Source organism: Cupressus sempervirens, chromosome 2 (assembly GCF_028749045.1).
Source record: "Cupressus sempervirens isolate cs-2001-9-10 chromosome 2, ASM2874904v1, whole genome shotgun sequence".
NCBI lineage: Eukaryota > Viridiplantae > Streptophyta > Pinopsida > Cupressales > Cupressaceae > Cupressus > Cupressus sempervirens.
This window is the reverse complement of record NC_143119.1, coordinates 718,500,352-718,523,366: the sequence shown is the minus strand read 5'-3', so window position 1 is coordinate 718,523,366 and position 23,015 is coordinate 718,500,352. Positions and strand designations below refer to the sequence as shown.

Here is a 23,015-nt window from a genome sequence, read left to right as displayed (position 1 = left end):
GTAAGAAATCAAAAGCCAATCAATCAAAAAGTGAAGAAGAGGAAGAAATTTTGGAGAGTGATCTTGAAGTTTTTGAAGCCCTACTTGTAAGAAAATATTCCAAAAGGTAGAGGAAAGTACAAAGGTAAGATTCCTCTAATCTATTTTTCTTGTGAAGAAGTTGGTCACATCATTGCAAAATGTCCCAACAAAGAAAGCAGAGAGGAAAAGAAAAGAAATAAGTTCAAAGGAAACAAGGAATTCAAGAACTACAAAGACTACAAGGCCAAAGGTAAGAAATCTTTTTTTATGGCTAAAGATTCTGATAACAGTGAAGATGAAATGGTATATATTGCTATAAAAGATGAATCTGATGATGAAGGAGATAAAATAGCACTTATCTCTCATGTTAGAAAAAATGATACATGGATTATAGATAGTGACTACTCATATCATTTGACTGGAGACAAAATAAAAATTGAACATGCAGAACATTATGTTGGTGGTAGTGTGATATTTGGAAACAATGAAACTTGTTGCATAAAGGGAAAAGGTTGTATCTTATTAACTAATAAACTTAGATGTGAAAATGCTTATTTAGTTGAAGGACTAAAGAATAATCTACTGAGTGTGGCATAGTTGAATAAAATTTGATTCAAGGTAGAATTCATGAATGGTAAGGCCAAAATGCTCGATGGAAAAGGTAATCTAGTTGGGCCTAGCAAACAAGAAAAAGGTAATCTATTCTACCTAGATCTTAGTGAAAGTTCATGTTTTATTGTTCAAGTAGAAGAAAGATGGTTATGCCACAAAATATTATGGCATGTGAACTTTGATAATCTGGTCAAGATAAGAAAAAACACAAGAGTAAGAGGTATTCCTAGCTTGAGGAAACCTAATATGGGTCTATGCAAAAATTGTCAAATTTGTAAGATGGGAAAAACTAGTTTCAAAAGCAAGAACTATTATTCTAAAGAAGTCTTAGAGCTTGTACATACAGACTTATGTGGACCTATTGGAATAGAGAGTTACAGTGGAGATAAGTTCTTCATTGCTTTTGTTGATGATTATTCTAGAATGATGACTATAATGTATCTAAAAGAAAAGTTTGAAGCATTTCAAAAATTTAAGTGGTATTTGGCAAGAGTAGGGAAAAATTGCAAAGAACCTAGTACACCTCAGCAGAATGGTATAGTTGAAAGAAGGAATAGATCCATCATGAATTGTGCGAGAACATTGATGATAGAAAAGAATGTTGTAATCAAATACTGGAAGGATGCAACCAGTACTACAATTCATACCTTAAACAAAGTATGGTTGAAGAAAGACTAAAATCAAACTCATTATGAACTATGGTATGGCTACAAACATAATATAAGTTACTTGAAAGTATTTGGTAGCAAATTTTATATCTTGAAAGAATTCAAGAAAGGTAAATTTGATGTCAAAGGTGATGAAGGCATATTTCTAGGATACTCCTGCAGAAGTATAGCATATAAATGCTTGAATTTTCCTACTCATAAAATCATAGAAAGTGCACATGTGAGAATTGATAACTTTGTAGAAAAGAGTGAAGAGGAAAGTAGCAAAGAACATGAGGATTACAAAAGGTTTGTGTATTATGAACATGATACATTATCAAATCTATCTGGAAGTCAGGAAGCTTCACCTCTCGAGTCCTCAAAATCTCCTAAAGCTACCGAGTTACATCTAGTGCAAATTAAGTCATAGTTTGAAGGACTCGAGTCACAGTCAAAAGCTACCAAGTTGTTGATAGAGCAAACCAAGTATGATGGACCTGAGTCATAAACAGTGGGACCTGAGCTTAATATAGAAGATCATGAAGAGGTTGGTGGAACAAACTCCAAATCTAAAGTACCTATGTTAGCAAGACATGTCAGAAGGCATCATGCACTTGATCAGATCATTGGAGACAAGTCAGATGGAACAATGACAAGAAACAAATTAAAAAGTACATGTTTGCTTGCTGAATTTGAATCTAGAAATGTTAAAGATGCTTTGGATAATGAAAGTTGGATTGAATCTATGAATGAGGAAATATAACAGATAGAGAAGAATAAGACTTGGACTCTTGTTCCTAGACCCAACGATAAAAATGTAATTGGCACAAAGTGGGTTTTTAGAAATAAGCTAAATGAAGATGGAGAAGTTTCAAGAAACAAAACTAGGTTAGTTTGTAAAGGTTATTCTCAAGAAGAAGGTATTGATTATGATGAAACTTTTTCTCATGTTGCAAGATTAGACAGTGTTAGAACTTTAGTAGCATATGCAGCTCACAAAGAATCCAAATTTTATCAAATGGATGTAAAATCTACATTCTTGAATGGAATTCTTAACGAGGAAGTCTACATAGAACAACCTAAAGGTTTTATAGATCCTAGCAAAAGAGATATGGTCTAAAAATTACACAAAATATTGTATGGTCTCAAGCAAGCTATTAGAGCTTGGTATGAAAGACATCATAACTACTTGATAAAAGTTGGTTTTCAAAGAAAAATGATAACAACAGTCTGTATATCAAAGAAGGACCAGACGAGAAGATTGTGTTGGCAGAAATATTTATGGATGACATTTTATTTACAAGAAATGATAACTTGTACAAAGCATTTTAGAAGAAATGAGTAAATAATTTGAGATGTCTATGTTTGGAGAGATAAAATTCTTTGTTGAATTGCAAATCAAGAAGAAGAAAGATGGTATCTACATTACTCAATCCAAATATATTAAGGAGATATTAAAGAAGTTTGGAATGGAAGATTCAAGACCAGTTGGAAATCCTATGTCTACTAGACATAAGCTTTCCAAAAATGATGATTTCCAAGGAGATAGATCAAACCACATACAAATAAATGATTGGAAAATTGTAGTATGTAGTGCACACAATGCCTAATATTGCATTAGCAGTAGGTATGGTGGAAAGATTCTTAGAAAATCCCAAAGAAAGCCACATAATGGCAATCAAAAGAATCATGAGATGTCTGAAAGGTACTAAAGACTATGGATTATGGTACACAAAAGGAGGCAATTTGAATTTGAAAGCATTCACAGATGTTGATTGGGTAGGAAGTGTTGATGATAGAAACAACACCAATGGTGGAACATTCTTTCTTGGTAAAAGACTACTGTCTTGGATAAGAAAGAAAGAAAATTGTATTTCTTAGTCCACAGTAAAGGCAGAATATGTGGCGGTAGTAGTTAATTGTTTGAATGTTGTTTGGTTCAAGCAATTGTTGGTAGGTATGAAGATAGAAATCAAGGATCTAGTGGTTATCTTCTGTGATAACACCACTGCAATTAATATATCAAAGAATCCTGTGATGCATACCAAAACAAAACACATTGTTATAAAATATCATTTTTTGAGAGAATTGGTACAAGATAAAGAGGTAAGATTGGAATATGTGAATACTAAACAAAAAATTGTAGATATATCCATGAAGCCATTACCTAAGGATGCATTTATGTATTTGAGAGGTAAGTTAGGGGTCATTCCCCTATCTAAAGCTCACTAAATGAAGTTTAGTGATGCTTCAACCAAAGCATGTTAAAGATCAGTCAGTTGATGTAGTATTGGCAAGGGCATGTTTGTAAATAAATCCGTACATAAGGTACATTGAAATTTACTAAATATTATCTTAGGCATGAGATGTCAAAGAGGGAGAAGTTTACTATCATATTACAAAAAAATTCTTAAAAGTGAAAGTTCAGTCATTCATAAAAAAAAAGATGTCAAAGAGGGAGAATGAACTTGGTCTGATATCAAAGACAAAGTTTGCTATTAGAAGAAGATGTTGAAGATAGAGTTTTGTTGATAAAGGGAGAAACTAAAGGTAGAGGGATTTCACACTAATAGAGGGAGTTCTCATGGATGAGAATTAGAATGAAACTAAGGATATGTTCCTTATTTAATTCATGCTCTAAAATTTCATTGCATTATGACATGTTGTGTTTCCATTAATGCCAAAGAGGGAGATTGTTGGAAATAATTGATTAATTGTGTATTGTCTTTCATGTTACACAAAATGTCATATCATTACTAGTTAGTGTATACCGAGCTCACTCGGGCATTGAAGACAGTTTCCTGTGTTGCCGAGCATTCTAGAGTTTTCCTAGTTCAGAAGATAGTGTCTATCGAGTTCACTCAAGCAACAAAGAAAAGTTTGAAGAAGTTGAGTGTTAACTAAGCTCACTCGGTTAATGAAGGAGATGTTGGATGAAACCAGTGTTAACTGAGATGACTCAGTTACTAGAGGAACTTTGTGAATATGTAGTGTTAACTAATTTTAGTTGGTTAACATAGGAAAATCACTTTGAGTTACTATCTATCGAGCAGGGTCGGCTAATGGAGGATTTTCTTGTTTTGGTAAATTGAGTTTAATTGAATAGTTTGTTGGTTCTAGCCGATTGAAGAGATGAATATTATTTATTCTAAGTTGCATTCAAGTTGACTTGATAATGTGTAAGATATAAATATAAGGTCAAGTTGAGGATTGAATGTGTGGAACATGATTGAAGATTTGATGGTGCTTAGAGGAAGTGAATTAGAAGGATAAGAAAAATATCCTTGTTGATTTTCAAAGATACATTTGATCAAGAAAGATCAAGTATTCAAGCCAAAATTGAGATTTGTAATCAACAATTCAGTTGCATTAGAAATCAGGTTATCTCATTGTTACCTTCTAACCATTGTAGTAGTGATCTAAATCTCTTAACAAAGTTGGCTTAACAACTATTTGTAAATCTTATAACAAGGTGGCATTTCTATTGAAGTGTCTAAAGACCTCTAACAAGGCCACTCCTAACATGGTGATTAAATCCTCTAACAGAGTCACACCTAACAATGTGTTTTGTAACCTTTAACAAGGTTGGTTCCTAATAGGGCTCACTTCAGAAGAGTGAAAATCATAATTAGTTGCAATTGGTGGTTTTTCCCAAATTGGGTTTTCATGTTAAATCTTGGTGTCAATTGTGTTCACGCTATTTCTTTTATGTGTATGCAACTAAGTTAAAGTAAGATTAATCATAGATAGTATCTTAAGGTTTTAATGATAAGCATTTGCTAAGTTATTTCAGTGATTATAGAGTTACATCATTTGTTAGTATAAATTGAGTCCCTGTGTGTTTGCCAAGTAACAATAGAATACAATTTACACAAAGTTTTGATTTGTATTGACATCTAAGGGATCTGGGATTCATTTTTGTGGTAACTGATTCACCCCTCCCCTCTTAGTTACTCATCTTATATTTCCAACAGTATGTTGTTAACTAACATGATTATGTTGTTAACTAACATGATCCAATAGCTATGACTCACCATCCTTGCATCTTTCTATACATGCCTTTGTTTACTTATATATCTCGTCAAAGGTAACTATCTAGCTAGGTGATCCTAAGTACTTGATTCCATTGGTGAATCTTTTAACCTTTTTTTGTATATTATAATGGAAACTCGTGATATTTTCATGCTTAATAAAGTGGGGGAATTATTAATAGTAAAAATAGCAAACCCATGTTGTTTTGTGCCAATTTGATTAGATCATGTTTATCAAAATAATATATCACTTATCATATCTTTTATGTCATGGTAAGAAAATTTAGCCTTATCCTATCTGTATTCATCTCAACGAATCCCAAAATCTTTGACCTAATAATGATACGAACCATTCAAATTACCCTTATTCTAATTCATATGTGTTGAAGTGAGCTAGATGTATCATGATATTAGCATATATTTGAAACCTTTCAATTTTCATTTGGATTGTAATCCATTTTCATGGCACCTAAGAGCATTGAAAAGGGTATCATAATTGTACCAGGAGCTCAGATCATTATTTTGATATTATATATTACTTTGATGTTATTTATCCATATACATAATCATTAAATTAGTTCATATAAGGCTTTGATCAAAAGATAATTAATAACTTCTTAATTATATTACTAGTTAAACTTGGGTAGACTTGAACCTAGGACCTTTCATATAAGAAATTTACAATTTAATGTTATATTATAAGGTCTTGACTAATTACTTTTTAATTTTTGAATGTGATCATTAAATGATATTTAATTTTCTATTAACATATTAAATTAATTTCTAAAATGAACTAAGATTATTTTGACAACAAGTTTTAAAGTATAGATATATTTTATATTTGTTTAATTAATATATTATTACTAAAGTATAACAATATCATCAATTTAAACTCTAAATATCAAAACTAACATATTAAATTAATTTCTAAAATGAACTAATATAACTTTGACAACAAAAGTAAAGATATATTTTGTATTTATTTAATTAATATATTATTACTTAAGTATAGAAATATCAATTATCAATTTAAACTCAATTTCTTTTGACTAGAAGTACTCTATCAATTAATAGAATTGGAAGTGTTTATGTTATAACTTAAATAGGTAAATTATTAATAAAAACTTCAAGTTAAAACAATTTATTATCTTCTTTTTATGATTCATTATAATTTAAAATAATTATTTTTAAATTTATTATCTTTGAATTAAAAATATTAATCTTAATATAATATAGTAATAATGAAATTCTTCATAGTGCATTCTCGAAATCTATTATATATCTTTATTAATTAAAATTATGAAGTATCTAAAATTATTAATATATTTAACTATGCAATTTTTTCTACATTTAAAAATGTTAATTTTATTAAAAATAAAACTATAAAAAAATATATACCTCAAAACTATATATATATATATATTCAATTAATTTTAATTTTTTTTTGAATTTTATTACTTATATAATAATAAAAATATAATTATAGAAAGAAAGTAATCTAATTTCAATTCCTCCACCACAAATGAAAAAGAAAACAGAAAAAAAAGAAATCAAGAAAAACATTATATGGAAAAAACAAGCCAATAATGTCCATACATAATGGCCCTCCTAAAAAAACTAGTAAATTTGTAAAATATCATAAATTTTGTTCATTTTTTGAAACAAGAAATTAAAAATGCCTAGAATAAAATTAAACAAATAAAAACCTTTACTAAACAAAAATAATTTATCAAAACAAAAACACAAATCATCCTGAACATCTAGGTGGAAAAATATGGCAAGAGGCGAGAGGTGTAATGCCCCGCCAAGGGATCTAAAGAATTAACCTAAAGTTTCACTAAGTTTGGTAGCATTTTTTTTTTTTTTTTTGAAACATGAAGTAAATCCATCTGCATCATTCACATGATAGCGGAAGCAATAGCAACAATTCAAGTGAAAGTAAACATGACATACATAATAGGTTACATTCTTAAGAATCCCTTATCGTTGAATCACATCTAACATAACTAATTATGTTTCCATCTAATACTACATCCACATAAAATAATAATGAAAAGTCCAATGTTCTTAAATTACACATTTGTTCCGAATGCCTCTTGGAAATTAAATTTGAAATGCTCAATCATCCACTGTACATGACATAGGGTACGAAAGGTTTAAAAGAATATACACATGTAAAAATGAAGTACATCATCCTATTCTAAATCCATGATGAAAATGAAACCACATGTCATACATGATACATCATCAAAAAAGATATAAACATCCATCATAACAGATAACCATAAATCACAAACATCACTAACTAAGTGCATGGTTCCTCTCAATCGTAAATAGCATCATTAGACCATTGTGGGCCCTAGCCATCCCTCCATGCGTAACATTCCAAATCACCGAAGAGATCATTGATATTGACATAGTAGGAATGTCACTCCTAAAACATGCTACTACATATGCATAAAGAAATCTAACATGCAAGTAAAGCATAAGATAACATCATCTAACATATGCAAATCATCAATGTGAGGATACATGTCCACCATCATAATCCATGAAGATAGATGCCAACAAAGAATGCATCAGCCACGGTGTCTCAGACGGATCTCAAATGATAAGAGTGAAATGCACTACCACATGACCGCATGGAACCTAAATGGTCCACTCCCACCGCACTGAGGAGACAATCTCAAGTCCCAAACAAGTTATCAAAATCACATAGCATAAATAATCTCTAAGTCCAAGAATCCTAAAATTATACTAACTCAAAGGTTCCAACACAAATCGACATCTAATCCCAGAGGCACAACAAAGACATGTAGGAAACCTACTATGCAAGTAGGAAAGTGTCATCACACGGATCACGCTAGAGTTACCCTGGCAGTCTCTCAATAGACCCCGACACCCTAGTGATCCCTGTGCGGCCACCAGCATCCTCTCATACTGACAAGGCATACTATGGAATGCAAGGTTGTAACCAAGCATTCTCTCTACTCCCATCCTAGTCTGTACTAGCACTCGAGCCATTGGCGAGAACATACAATTATCTTATTAGGTTCATTTAATCCCCATTTAGTGTAAATGTTTTCACTTATTAAAACAACTTACAATGAGTTACCCTGGCAGCCACTTAGGGCCTCGGCCCCCATTGCAAACCACTTCCTGACACTACAAGTAGATAACCTCCCTAAGCTCATGGAATCATAAATCACAAAATCACCACAGTCCTATACAAGCGATTGGAAAAATACCAAAAGATAATCCACAATAAGAGCATTAAATCTCCATGAGCACATGAAAAGCATCCATAGATAATCATGACCACAACAGTTCTCTATTGGCAACTGAAGGTATCACTGATAATCAAAAGTATCCATTGGTTCTCAATAACCAAAATATATCTCAAAATCATACTGATCGAAGACTCCAAAATGGTTGAGTCAAAACATGTCACAACATGACATCATCAAGAAATAAATCAACATTTTAGTCCCATCATGGCGACTGGGAAGTAATCCAAGGATAACTGATTGATGACTAAAAAATGGTTAAGTCAAGTGTCTCAGATACATATAACTCAGCTTCACTCAAGAAGACTGATGAGGAATAACAACCAATAAATACAAATATCTCATAGAGAATACCATCACATTACCATGGTTGAGTTTATAAAGAATTGAGATCAAAAGACATCATCATGACATCAAAATCATAACCCCCAAGCCTCTGGTAGACATCCTATAATTGGTCAACAATATAGTCAACCCAAAACCCCAAAACAAGAAGCATAGAGAAAACACAATGCAAGCACATGTTTTGGTTTACTAAAATCACATAGTTGAATTAAGTGTGGAGGTTTCAGTTTTAGTTTGCAAGTATACTTCAAGTATATAAGATTAATCATTTGACCTACAAGTCAACCCGTTTGTTTCCTTGATAACATTATCCTTCCATTATTTAAAATTACATTCTAAGAATAACTGAAGGATAAATATTTACTCATTACACTAATCTTCATTGTCCTTTAATTAGTATTATTCACTTTATTAATTAATCTTAATTAAATCAATTAATAACAAAAATAGGTATGACTCTTTATCATTCTAACAATACTTAATTAAAACTCAACTAAACATTACTAAAATTAAGGTCTCTTAATTTAATCATTATAATAATTAAATCATCACTAATAACCATTAAAATATCTAAAGTCATTATTCAAGTCATTAGAATAAGACTTATCAACTTCGATGTAGATACTTTACAACTTCATTAAAAGAATCATATCAACTAAAACTCTATTACATAACTTAATTATTAATTAAATTTAATTAACTCTAATTAATTAATTAATTAAATTAATAATTACATAACCATACCAACAACCCAATGAATATCAGTTGATTAATAACTAACTATAATTTGTAAGTTAAATGTCAACTATAATCCAATTCTCCAATATTAATTGTTCAATAATGATTTTTTATTATTTAATAACAAGTTATATTGGAAATCTTATTAATAAATCTATAATGACCACATTCATCATTCTTTTCAATGAATACTAATATTTCCTTAACAAATTCATATTATCGATAATCATTTCAATTAAGATTCTATCGCATAACTTAATCATCAAATAATTTGCAATTATTTAAATTATCTAATAATTTCATTACTTTATTGTTAGCTTAATGAATATTTCAAGCGAGAAGACTCTTTTCTAAAATCGACTAAGGTAAGCATTTGAATAACTTAAATCTTTAAATTTATAATTTGATAATTTTCTCAACAAATTATGAGTTCTTTTCCATTAAATTTGATCTCCACTAATTCATTGATTCCCAATAAGCCAATGTGCAATTTTATTAAATCCCAATACCATTGATAACAATAATTGCATACACTCTAATAATTAGCCTTAATTAAATTAAATTTAATTAAGTTAATTAATAAATTCTAACTATATCACTTATTTGAAATTTTATTGACTTGATTAATTACTTAAATAAAATTTTATTAATATTATATATATATATATATATAATAATAATAATTAATATTCAATAACTTCATCATTCTTAAAAATTGAATTACAATATTATACATACATACATACATACATATATATACACATATAATAAATAATATTTAATAACTTCATTATATAAAAATCGAATCATAAAACATAACATATGTTTCAATACACATTATATTATGCCATACTTTGCAATAAAAAATGAATCGTAGTCTGCTGTGACTGCAGCTCCGTCCCGTATGGGAGGGCTGCTGCGACAATGGCCACCGGGTACTCATAAATGACTGCCGACGGGTCCACTGTCATGGACAATGGCCATCGGGGGTGGGGGTGGGATGTGACTGCCCGCCCCTCCCCAAATCATTTTAAAAAAAAAAACATTTCAAAATGGCTATTCTTAGTCGCGAAACACAATTCAAATTTTATAAACATATTTCCCACTTCGATGTAATATTCGATTTTCCAATATATATATATATACACACGCAGAATTTTTTTATAAACACAACAACATTTAATTAATAAACATATATATATATGTATGTATGTATGTATGTATGTATGTATGTATGTATGTATGTATGCATATTTGAAAAAATATATATATATATATATTTTAAACAAGGAAAATATTTACAATAACGCTTGCATAATTTTTTTAAAAAACAAATAGGGCTTTTCAATTTTATAAATTAAGAATTTTCTCTTTAATGATTGTTCTCTAGATTTGCCTAATTGATCCTTCTAATAGGTTGTCCATAGGCATCTGAAAACCCTAACCCCATAATTTCCTCAGATCTATGCATATGAAAATTTCTTATATAGAATTTAACTACCCACAACAAAAATGCATACAACCAAGACATGGAAATTCTCAAAAAGCATTCAGAAGATACGAAGAAGACAGGAAGTGCAAGAAGCAGAAATAACAGAAGAAAAGTCACAAGTGTATACCCGAACACTGATGCTAAATCACTTCTCCTCAGAATCTACAGAGCAAGCTCCTTCCTTCTCCAACGTTCTCGGGTCCTCCAAACACGATCCCAAACGCTCTCCCTAAGCTTCTAGGAGTGCCTGAATATAAAGAACTCTCAGGAAGCACCTAAAATGTCTCTAGAAACAACCAGAAGGTGTTGACAACTAAGCATGAGTCTTTTCCAACCTTCTAGATGAGTCATAAAGTTGTAGACACCATGTGCTTAATTTGTGCACTAACTCTTGTGTTGTTCACAACATGTGCATAATTAGAGTGCAAACTCCTGTGTTGTCAACATGACAACTCATGAGAGTTTCCATACTCCTATGTGAATGAATATTAAAATAATGCACATTAATTAATTTAATATTCACTTTACTCTTTTCAATTTAATTTATTAATCTTTCAAATCTCATGCACTCACTTTAATAACTCCACTTGTTTTATCTTAATATATTTATATTTTAATCACATGCACACATCATGCAATCTAGAATCTTTTAATAATTTTAATATCTTTTCCACTTTTAAATTCATTTTCAAAACTTAATTGATAAAATATTTATTAACTTAAATAAATATTATCACCTTCCAACTTTAAAATTATAACTTGTATCTTCAAATTTAATTATTTTATTTAATTAATTTCTCAAATAATTAAATAAAATAAATATTAAAATATCATATTAATTTTCTATTAAATTAAACCATTAATTAAATCTTTAATTAGGCTTAATTAATAGAAAATACACCAAAGACTCATAAAGTAAAATACAAAAAACCCACTATAGCAAAACACATACAAAATCAAACCAAAAGGGTTAATATCATGAATTACGTCATTTGATGCATTCAAAGGGTACTCAACTCAGATACTTGTCCTAATTTTCAATTAGGACAAATGGCTTAAAGGGTTGGGATTTGGATTTGAGAATTTATCTCCCCTCTCTTACCATTGAGATAATACGATAGGGTACACTCATCCTGTCAATTCAGGAAAGTCGATACTCGGTACCTACAGCTTGCATAAAAACCATGCATGTACATATTATATATATATATATATATATATATATATATATATATATATACATACATACATGTATGTATGTATGTATGCTAAGCTAAACAAACAATGACAGGAAGTGGTGCATCGTGTAGATCCCGACTAGCAGGTGACTATGACTCCCTTCCTTAACCACATCAGAAATGCCATCCAAGAACAAACACACACATCATACAAATGCAAGTATGGGGTAAGTATCCATAAGAAAACACATGTGATAATAAACCATCTAACTAATCAATAACTAAAAATAATGTAATAATCATCATGCATATATGAAATGTAGAGTCTAAGTAATCTCATCACATATCAACTGAATCCATAGCATAATATCTAATAGTCTCAAAACAATGTTGCTAACCATCAACATAAAACTAGCCCTAAAAGAGTTTGACAATGATAACAAAAATGCGACCTAGGGGCAGGCACTACAAGATGCGAGGGCCCAGTCGGTGGAAAAGGATGGAAAATGGGGCCATGTTTATGATATGATAAAGGGAGCATGGGCATCCAATGATGTCTAATTAATTAGCTGGATAGCTGTTTCCCAATCCTTCCTACATGTCTTAAACTAGTGATGACACACTTGGTAAAGGTGCACACATTATATTCAGAATAATAATAGAAAATTAGGAAATAATTTTTCTTACAAGAAAAGGAAGACTATAGAATAACAATATAACCAAATCTACTACGTTTCACTTCCCATAAATGTGAAAGGTGAGCTACGCTAGCTAACCAGATAGAAGTTACTAACTATGTTTACATGAAACTAAATCTATCTAATTCATTTCAATATTCAAGCATCATAAGAAATTAGTTAAGAATGTCATTATTTCTCTCTCTTCCTGATGATGGATTACGTAGTGTGATTTGAAATGTTGATGAAAAATCTCCACACAATCTATTCCAAAAACTTAGCATTATAAATCATGGATTGTGGAAATCTGATTGCATTAATGTCATTCTAATTAGTGTGGAAGATAAATAACATCTTCAATGGGTGAGAATAATATCATTAGGGGTTTTGACCACCCTAACTTGGATCTTTCAATCAGGACCTAACAATCACTTGGAATATTTACACATAGAAGTAGTCCAACCCTTCCAAAGATCATACATATATAGTTTGCATTTATTTGTCATGTGAGACTTGGTGTAGAAACTTCAATTTTCATAACTAATCATCCTACAAATATCTTTGCTTACTAAGCGACCTTCTTAGCCTAACATTGCACTACTAGTTCTACAAACTAATGAATATTTACCTGTAGTGAGTACCACCTTAACCAAGGCTTTAAAAGTATAGGTACAATCCTTGTGCAATCAAAGTCACCACAAAACTCATCTAGAGTATTAGAGGCCTATTAATCAAATACCCACATCATGATGACTTTGTTGGACATAAGGATTCATGCCTTTATTCAATCATAAGAGAACACACTTCCCCATCCTTAGGATTGGCCAATTAAATAGTTTATGGATTCAAGAATGCATCATTCAGATGATAGTTGATCTATCTTTAGGTTCCACATACTAACTCCTCTAAGATCAAATGTTTTCTAAGTTGAAAGTCCTTTATCAATCTATTAAGATTAGGTTGTTCCACATACTACTCGTTACTGAACACAGTGCTTTAGGGAACAAGAAAATGTCATTATGGGCATTCTTGTAGTATTACAAACCCCCTTTCCCCATATGATCATGAGAATTCCAATCTAGAACATCATTATTATTCAACCAAGATAACATTTACTTCAATGCATTCAGATCTAATATTTCTTATTAATAGTTTTAGATATTTCATATAATTTAAATGTCTTTTCTCTAACACATATAATGCAAGTTTTATTTCTTAATTTGTTCCAATGAAGAGCACAAATGCATATCAACTTAGGGTAATCTCATTTATAAAATTTCAAATAAATAAGCTTTCATATGACTGTCCATTTCTAATTCAAAAGGAAAAATAATAATCATCTATATATGTAGATTAGACAATTGTAGTGCCTGCCCCTAAGTCGCATTTTTGTCATCCTTGCCAAACTCTTTTAGGCCAATTTATGTTTGATGATTAGTATTATTATTTTAGAGATTATCAGATGTTGTTTTACACTCAATTTATTATATGATGAGATTACTTGGTACTCTATATTTCATGCATGTATGATGATTATTCAATGGTTTCAGTTATCGATGATGATTAGTTAGATGGTTTATTATTCCATGTGCTTCTTATGGATACTTACCCCATATTGCATGTGTATGGTGTGCGTGTTTGTTTTATTTATGTATGGTGTTTCTGATGTGGTTAAAGAAGGGAGTCGTAGTCACCTGCTAGTTGGGATCTATACGATGCACCACTTCCTGCCATTGTCTATTTAGCTTAGAATATTGTGTTTGTACATGCGTGGATTTTATGCAGGTTGCAGGTACCAGGTATCGACTTCCCTGAATTGCCAGGATGAGCGTACCCTATCACATTGTCTCAATGGTAAGAGAGGGGAGATAAACTCTTAAGTCCAATTCCTAAACCCTGTAGCCAATTGTCCTAATTGATAATTAGGACATGTATCTGAGTTAAGTACCCTCCGAATGCATCAAATGATGTAATTTCAGGATTATAACCATTTTTGTTTTGGTTTAATATGTGTTTTTCTATGTAGGGTTTTCATATGTTGCTTTATGAGTCCTTGGTGTATTTTCTATTAATTAAGTCTAATTAAAAAGATTAATTAAAGATTTAATTTAATGGAGAATTAATATGATATCTTTAATATTTAATTAATTGAGAAATTAATTAAATAAAAGAATTAAATTTGGAAATTAAAGTTCAAAGATAAATTTAGAACAGGATAATATTTATTTAATTTAATAATAATATATTTAGAGTTCATTTTTAAATAAATGCTAAATATTATTGTTAATTAAATTAATTAAATATGTTATCAATTAAGTTTCTAAAATTAATTTAAAAAGTTGAAAGATATAAAATTATTAAGAATTCTAGATCGCATGATCTAAGCATGAGTTTAAATATGAGAATTAAATTAAAAGATTAAATAATAGAAATTAATAATGTTATTTTAATTTCATGAAGTGCACATGAGATTAAAGTAATAAATTAATTTAAAATAGAAGTCAAGTAGAATATTAAATAAAGTTATTTAATAAATCAACTTAATGTGCATGAAAGATGAATGCAAAATAAAAGAAAAGATAATAAAGGTTAATTTGGAGTTAACTCAGTTGTGCAAAGAGTCTTCTCGGGTGAACGCACAATTAGTGCCCCGATTTGAGGAGAAAATTGCTTATCACAACTTTGGGGGTTCATTCTTGAAAGGGATGAATTGGGACACATTTTTGGACAGGAATTTTTGGGAGACTACTTTTGGAAGCGAATTTCAGAAGGCTGATACCAAGAAAGTTTTCCAGAAGAAGGTTATTAAGAGGAGCAAATTCTCTTACAATTCCTAGAGATTTCATAATAGCATCAGGATCAGGTAGGGTCTTGTGTTTTTGTTTATCGATTAAATACGCATTTATCTTTCTTGTCTTCTTTGTGTCTGGGGTTTGTAAATCTGAATTCTCTGTGATGAATGTTTAAACATTACGATATTGAAATTTATCAGATGTTTGTCAATAAACTTCTGTATACATGAGATTTAAATGGGAAAGGGTTGAATCTAATACCGAAATTCTAAATTAGAAGTTTGGATTGACTATATTTCTATACCAATTTAATGAAAGAGGCAATTCTTTAATATATTTATATATTATATATTAAGGAGGAATTGAGTTAGTTTATTTATAAATATATATATATATATAAACGAAATTAAATTTCATTTAAAATATATATATATATATCTATATATATATATATAAAATGATTTAAAAACAAATCGCTATTTTTTTTTTATAAATAAAAATAAAAAAAATAATATTCATAAAAAAAATATATATATATATATATAAATTAATGTTTTAAGTGGGGGGGAAGGGAATCACCCGTACCCACCCCCACTGCCGATGGTCGATAGTACCTGCGTCGCAGGTACTGCGACGACAGGTACAGAGTACCTGTTGCAGGGCCTGCGGCAGAGCCGACAGGCTTTAAACGTAGGTATTAAAGTTTTGTTTATTTCATTTTTTTTAATATAATTTTATTATTTATAAAAAACAAATTTTATTATTATTTAAAATTTTTAATTAATAAATTTTTAATATATTTTAATTAATAAATATTTTAATCTTTAGTAATATTTAATTATTAAATAATAATACATTTAACATAGTTTGTGAATATTAATTTATTAGTAATTTTGGTTAAATATTAATTAATGAATAGATTAAGATAACTAGTAGAACAAGCAATTATTGATTAATTTAATTAAAATTAGTTTAATTAAGTTAATTAATAATGAATATTAATTGACTAAATTATAGATTTGGATTATTGATCTAATGAAAGTTATTATAGAAATGGGTTAATCGTAAAGGGTAGTTGTGAAAACCTAGTAACTTGAATTCGACATTAAATTGAAACATAAACCTTACCTTAACTCAATTATATACTTTCAAATCCAATCTTTGAGACTTTGATGTTTTCTATGTGTTCTCTGTATTTTGGGGTTGTTCTAGTATTGACCAGTTTAGGTTGTTACCAGAGGCTCGGGGTTGTGAATGTGATGTCATGATGATTTGGTCTCGATCTTTCTTAACCTGACCATGGTAATGTGATGAAGTGCTCTATGACATGATTGTATTTACTGTTTGTTATTGCTTTCCAGTTTCCTTGTGTGAAGCTGAGAGGTATGTATTTAAGATACCTGATTTAACCATTTTCGAGTCTCAATCAGTTATATTTGATAACCATTTTTGAGTCTCGATCAGTTATACTTGGATTGCTTTTCGGTCGCTTGAGAGGACTGAAGTGGTGGTTATGTTCTTGATGATGTCATGTTTTGACTCGACCATTTTGGAGTCTTCGATCAGTATTAAAATTTACTATTGGGATACTTTCTGGTTGCTCATTGGAGAACCATTGGATTTTGTGATTTATCATTGATGCCTTCAGTTGCTGATAGAGAACTGTCGTGGTCATATGATTATTATTTGGTGATTATTTGTTGCTCATGAAGAACTGATGTAGTTTTGTGGCTTATCTTTTATGATGTCTTTTCAGTCGCTTGTATAGGACTGAGGCAATTTTATTTTGATTCTTTGATTTGTGATTTCATGAGCCTAGGGTAGGTTATCTATGTGTAGTGTCGGGAAGTGGCTTGCAATGGGGATCGGGGCCCTAAGAGGCTGCCTGGAGTAACCCATTGTAAGTTGTTTTAATAAGTGAAAATATTTACACTAAATGGGGATTAAAATGAACCTAATAAGATAATTGTATGTTCTCTCCCATGCCTTGAGTGCTAGTACAGACTAGGATGGGGTAGAGAGAACGCTTGGTTACGACCTTGCATTCCATAGTATGCCTCGTCAGTACGAGAGGATACTAGTGGCCGCAGAGATCAGTAGGGACCCGAGATTTCTAAGGGATTGCTTGGGTAACTTCTACGTGACTTTTGCGATGACACTTTCCCACTTGCATATTAGGTTTCCTACGTGTCTTTGTGGTGTCTCTGGGTCTAGATGTCTATCTATGTTAGAACCCTTGAGTTAGTATACTTTTAGGATTTCCTAGACTTAGAGAGTACTTGTGTTTTGTGTTTTGATACCTTGTTTGGGACTTGAGACTATCTCCTCAGCGCGGTGGGAGTGGACCATTTAGGTTCCACGTGGTCGGGTGGTAGTGCTTTTTACTCTTACCATTGAGATTCGTTTCGTGGTCACCGTGGCTGGAGTTTTCTTGGTTGGCATTTATCTTCACTATTTTCTTGGATTATTATGATGGATGGTTAGATTTTATGATAGATGTTTTATCATTATGGATGTATGGATGTATCAAGTATGGTGAATAGTTTTGTATATATCTTTACTGTACTTTGTATCATGGAGGTTGATGTATTTCTATTTTTACATATGTATATTCTTTTAAGCCTTTCATATCCTATGACTTGTACAGTGGATGATTGAGCATTTCGAATTAATTTGCCAAGAGGCATTCGGATCAAATGTATATTATGGACATGGGACTTTCTGATTATTCTTTCATATGTATGTGGTAATTGTTAGACTTAGAATTAATTAAATTTAAACGTGACTCAACGTCTTGGGATCTTTAAGAAATGTAACTTGCGATGTATGGTTGTCGATGATTACATGTTATTGCTTCCGCTACTATGTGTTTGATGTGTATGTTATACTTTCTTACTTTAAAAAATTTAAAAAAATGTTTAGCAAACTTAGTGAAACTTTAAGTTAATTCTTTTGGATCCCTTGGCGGGGCGTTACAACAATCCAAATATTTTAGCCTCTCGATGACTCTTGAAGGATAGAATGATCATCACTCTTGTATCTAGATTAATTGCAAGTAGGGATTGCATGTGATCCTTAACACCAAAATTTTCATACTATTACTCACAGATCGAGTTGATCCATAATTCTATCCTAAAAATGCATGAATAAATCTAAAGTTCTTATTGAATCACTACTCCAAGAATCTAGCAAAAATAATGCTGAGGATCATATGATTCATGTCTACAAATAAATTCAACACAAAAAAACTGATAACTCATAATTAAAAAAATTGCATAATGACAAAGGACTGTATCCATCCATCTAAATTTATTGAAAGACAAGGGTTGGTGAATAGTTAAGTGAAAACAACAACAAAAAGGAAAAGAGTCATGCCTTCACAAATAATTGATGCCAAGAAATGGTGGAAAATAATTGTGAGAGTGAAAGCCATAAACCACAAGAACAAAGCTACCAATCCAAAATCATAGGGCTCCTATGCTTGAGTAATGTGATAAAGAAATGATAATCGTAGAAAAGAAATACCTCCACATTTTCTAAGGGAAGCACTGGGCAAAGAGTTACGTAATCTTGCCACCCAGACCCACACTTGAGCATACTTATATAGCCACGAAGAAAAAATCATCCCACTGTGAGCTCAACCCTTAATCTCTTCTTCATAGACAACTTTGATAATTCTATCTGATGGTTTTGAAAAGCCATGCATCATCAATGGGCTCTTGCTCTATTGATTGGTGAAATTGAAAAGTTCTTACAGAACCCACTATACATCAAGTTGTGTTGAGTGTAAAGGGATGAGGCCGAGATCTTTCTCCCTACAAATTTGAGAGAATACTTCTTAGTAGATTTTTTTAGCTAAAATGATTTAGCAAATGGTCTCCATAAAAAAATCTACCCGTCTTCCAAATCAATTACCCATCTAATGATAAGTAGGAGATAATTTCCACAACAAGTCAAATTGAGATATTGCTATCAGGATTTAATTGTGTGATTTTGAGTCAAACTCATTGACCCATGTTTCATGAGTAGTGATTCAAAATGAATCCATCTCTCATGAGAATAAATGGAACACTTAGCACTCATTGAATCTAGGTGATGCTCACAGGGGTGAAGCACCGGGACTTCCCGAGAGGTTGCCCATCCTAGTACTACTCCAGCCTGAGCGCGCTTAACTATAGAGTTACTCATCTTCCAAATTAGTAAGGATTAAGAATATGGGAATAGGAATTATCTATTTGGTTAAACAAAATTGAAAATTTTGAACCAAAAAATTCAACGACACTCCGGAACCTGTGTTTAGCAATCAATTTCTACAACTATGGTATTCTCGCAAAGAAATACATGGACAAATTTGGGTCGTGCGAAGAAATACTTTGTCCTCTTAGTGAATCCGTAGGCATTTTGTGGCATATTTTAGAAATCTGCAATTTTTATTTGTCAGGGCATGGTCACAAGATCAATTATGACACACTATAGGAAAGGGTTGGCATGGCTAAGAAAAAAATCCCATGAAAAATTCCTTGGCTTGATGCAAAATAAAATGACAAAGACCAAAATAACGCATGAAAACTTGAGCATAGACCCAAAAATAATATGTTTTATGAAAAAATAAAATAGGAATAGGACTATGTATTCTAATTCCACCTATGTAGGTAGAAAAATAATGCTTAATTTTTGACCGAAATTAGAATATGTATTCCTATTCCCAATTTCAATTTGAAACACCCAAACGAAAAATTTGAAATTTTAAGAATTTACAAATGCCTATTGCACTCTTCCACTCTATTCCCCTTGGCAAACAGACGTTGAGTTACCTAGAAATTGCCCCCAAAAGAAAACACCTGTGCGGTGAGGATCAATTGAATGGTCTCGCATCGTTTCCATTGATGTACATTAGAATAATACAAAGAAAGATAAATGACGTAATTTCCAAGATCCCTCGTTGGCAACGAATTGAAACTATGAAGATTGTTTGTCTTGTGAGTATGGTTTATCCTTATACTCGCTGATCTTATTACCCTTTAATCGATCGTCGCGTGGTAATCTTCTCCATTGCAGATCAGATGGAGTCAGACAAGACCATGCTGCTCTCCATGATGGGTTTCCTCTCCCTTCAATCCAACACTCTCCCCAACCTCCTCCAACAACTTTGCAACCTCTGGAAGACCTACCGAGACAATTCAACCGAATACTCCAACATAGAAATCCCTGAATACGAAGGGTTCTCCCTCAGATCGGGCAACGAAATCTACCGATCCGTGGGAGTTTATCTGAGCAGCCTCGACGCCACAGCAAATGCACCGACCGTCTCCATTGCCCGCCCAAACAGAAACTCGAAGCCAGTATTCAGCCTGCCCTCTCAACACTCCGTCAATGACGAATTCCACGGAGCCCATTTGCGGTGGACGCACGTTGTCGACACAAACATCGACGAAACAAAGAAAGTGGCCCGCACGAGGAGACCAATTAGCAGCAGCGGCAAAGGATCAGATGGGTCTGAAAAAAAATGTCTTGAAAATCTCCAACATTGACAAGGCCAGAGTTTTATCATCGTACATCGACCACATCTCGGGATTCGCAGACGACCTGCAGAGGCGGAGCGAGGAGAGGAAGCTGTTCAGCAACATCGAGAGCCGTGGAAGATGGAGCTCCGTTCCGTTCAAACACCCTTCCACTTTCAACACAGTCGCCCTCCAACGCTCGCTCAAGGAGAAGATTCAAAACGACCTCGACTCTTTTCTGCAGAGCAGAGAGTTTTACCAAAGAACAGGACGGGCGTGGAAACGGGGTTATCTTCTCTACGGTCCTCCTGGTACGGGGAAGTCTAGTCTCATCGCCGCCATTGCAAACTACATGAATTATGACGTGTGCGATCTTGAGCTCACCATGGTGTCCGACAATTCTGTTCTCCGTCAGCTTCTGATTGGGACTTCGAGCAAATCTGTTATCGTCGTTGAGGACATCGACTGTGCTGTCAATTTGCCCGCGAGGGAAATGGGCAGGTTTAATGTCGATTTGGGTACCGCCAGGGAAATGGGCATGAGGCCGGCTGTGTCTCATAACGAGATTCGACGCGGTTCTTCTTCTTCTTCTTCGACCATTACTCTGTCTGGTCTACTTAATTTTGCGGATGGGCTGTGGTCGAGCTGTGGAGAAGAAAGGATCATGATTTTTACGACTAATCACAAGGAGAGACTCGATCCTGCGTTGTTGAGAAGTGGGAGGATGGATATGCACATCCATCTGTCTTACTGTGGGTTTGAGGCTTTCAAGCAGCTGGTTTTCAATTACTTGGGTCTGGAGGATCATGAGCTTTTTGGGGCTGTGGAAGAGAGGATGAAGTCTGGTGGGCGTATTACTCCGGCAGATATATGTGAGATTTTTGTTCAGAATAAATCTGATCCCGAGGCTGCAATTAAGGCTGTTGTCGATGCTCTCGATGCAAGAATTCGCAGTAGAGGCGAGAATGTGACTGACTCTCCTGAAGATGAAGAAGAACCATTGTCAAAGATTGATCACAGTGGTCGCAAAGAGATGTAAGTACCTACGAGTTTAAGAAATTCATGTTATTTCGGGCTCAGATTTACATAGTTTAATGCAAGAACTTTGCTCAGTAATATTGGTGTTTATAAGTTGTAAATAGAAGAATGGAATGATGATATAGGGGACAGGACCCACTACTTGAACGCGGTTCAATAATTGTGAATGGAGTTGTTCATTTGATACTTTCACTTATTGATTTAATGTTCAATTTTTTTGACAACATTGTACCAATCTTTGTGACTTTAAGGTTGTTGGTACTATGCTAACTACCCAAAATTGAATAAAATGTACTCTTAGTTATAAAAATTAACCAATGATGTGATGCCACACCAGTTGTTCAACAATGGGTACCCTTTATGCACGACCATTGGTCTCACTTTTTTTTTGGGCTGTTTTGGACAACTTGGAAAAAAGCATGCTGATGTGGCATCATAATGCGTTGATATGGACTTGAAACCTTAGTTATAATTAGGTGACTTACCAAGTAAGCTGCTATAAAAAACTGGAAGCGATTTGAAATTTTTATGTAGGATTTTGATAAGCGTGAAGTTAGGGTGTTCAAGTACTGGATCCTCTTCCCTAGTCGTGTAAGTGAATCGTGAGAATATAAACATTATTATTAGATCTCATTTGGAGTCCAAACACTATTACT

The 23,015-nt window shown here is 32.3% G+C and overlaps 1 pseudogene; it reads left to right on the top strand.

Moving 5' to 3' along the window:
• The first annotated feature begins 20,883 nt into the window (after positions 1–20,883).
• On the top strand, positions 20,884–22,360 carry LOC149575396 (AAA-ATPase At5g57480 pseudogene; annotated as a pseudogene).
• Positions 22,361–23,015: the final 655 nt, after the last annotated feature.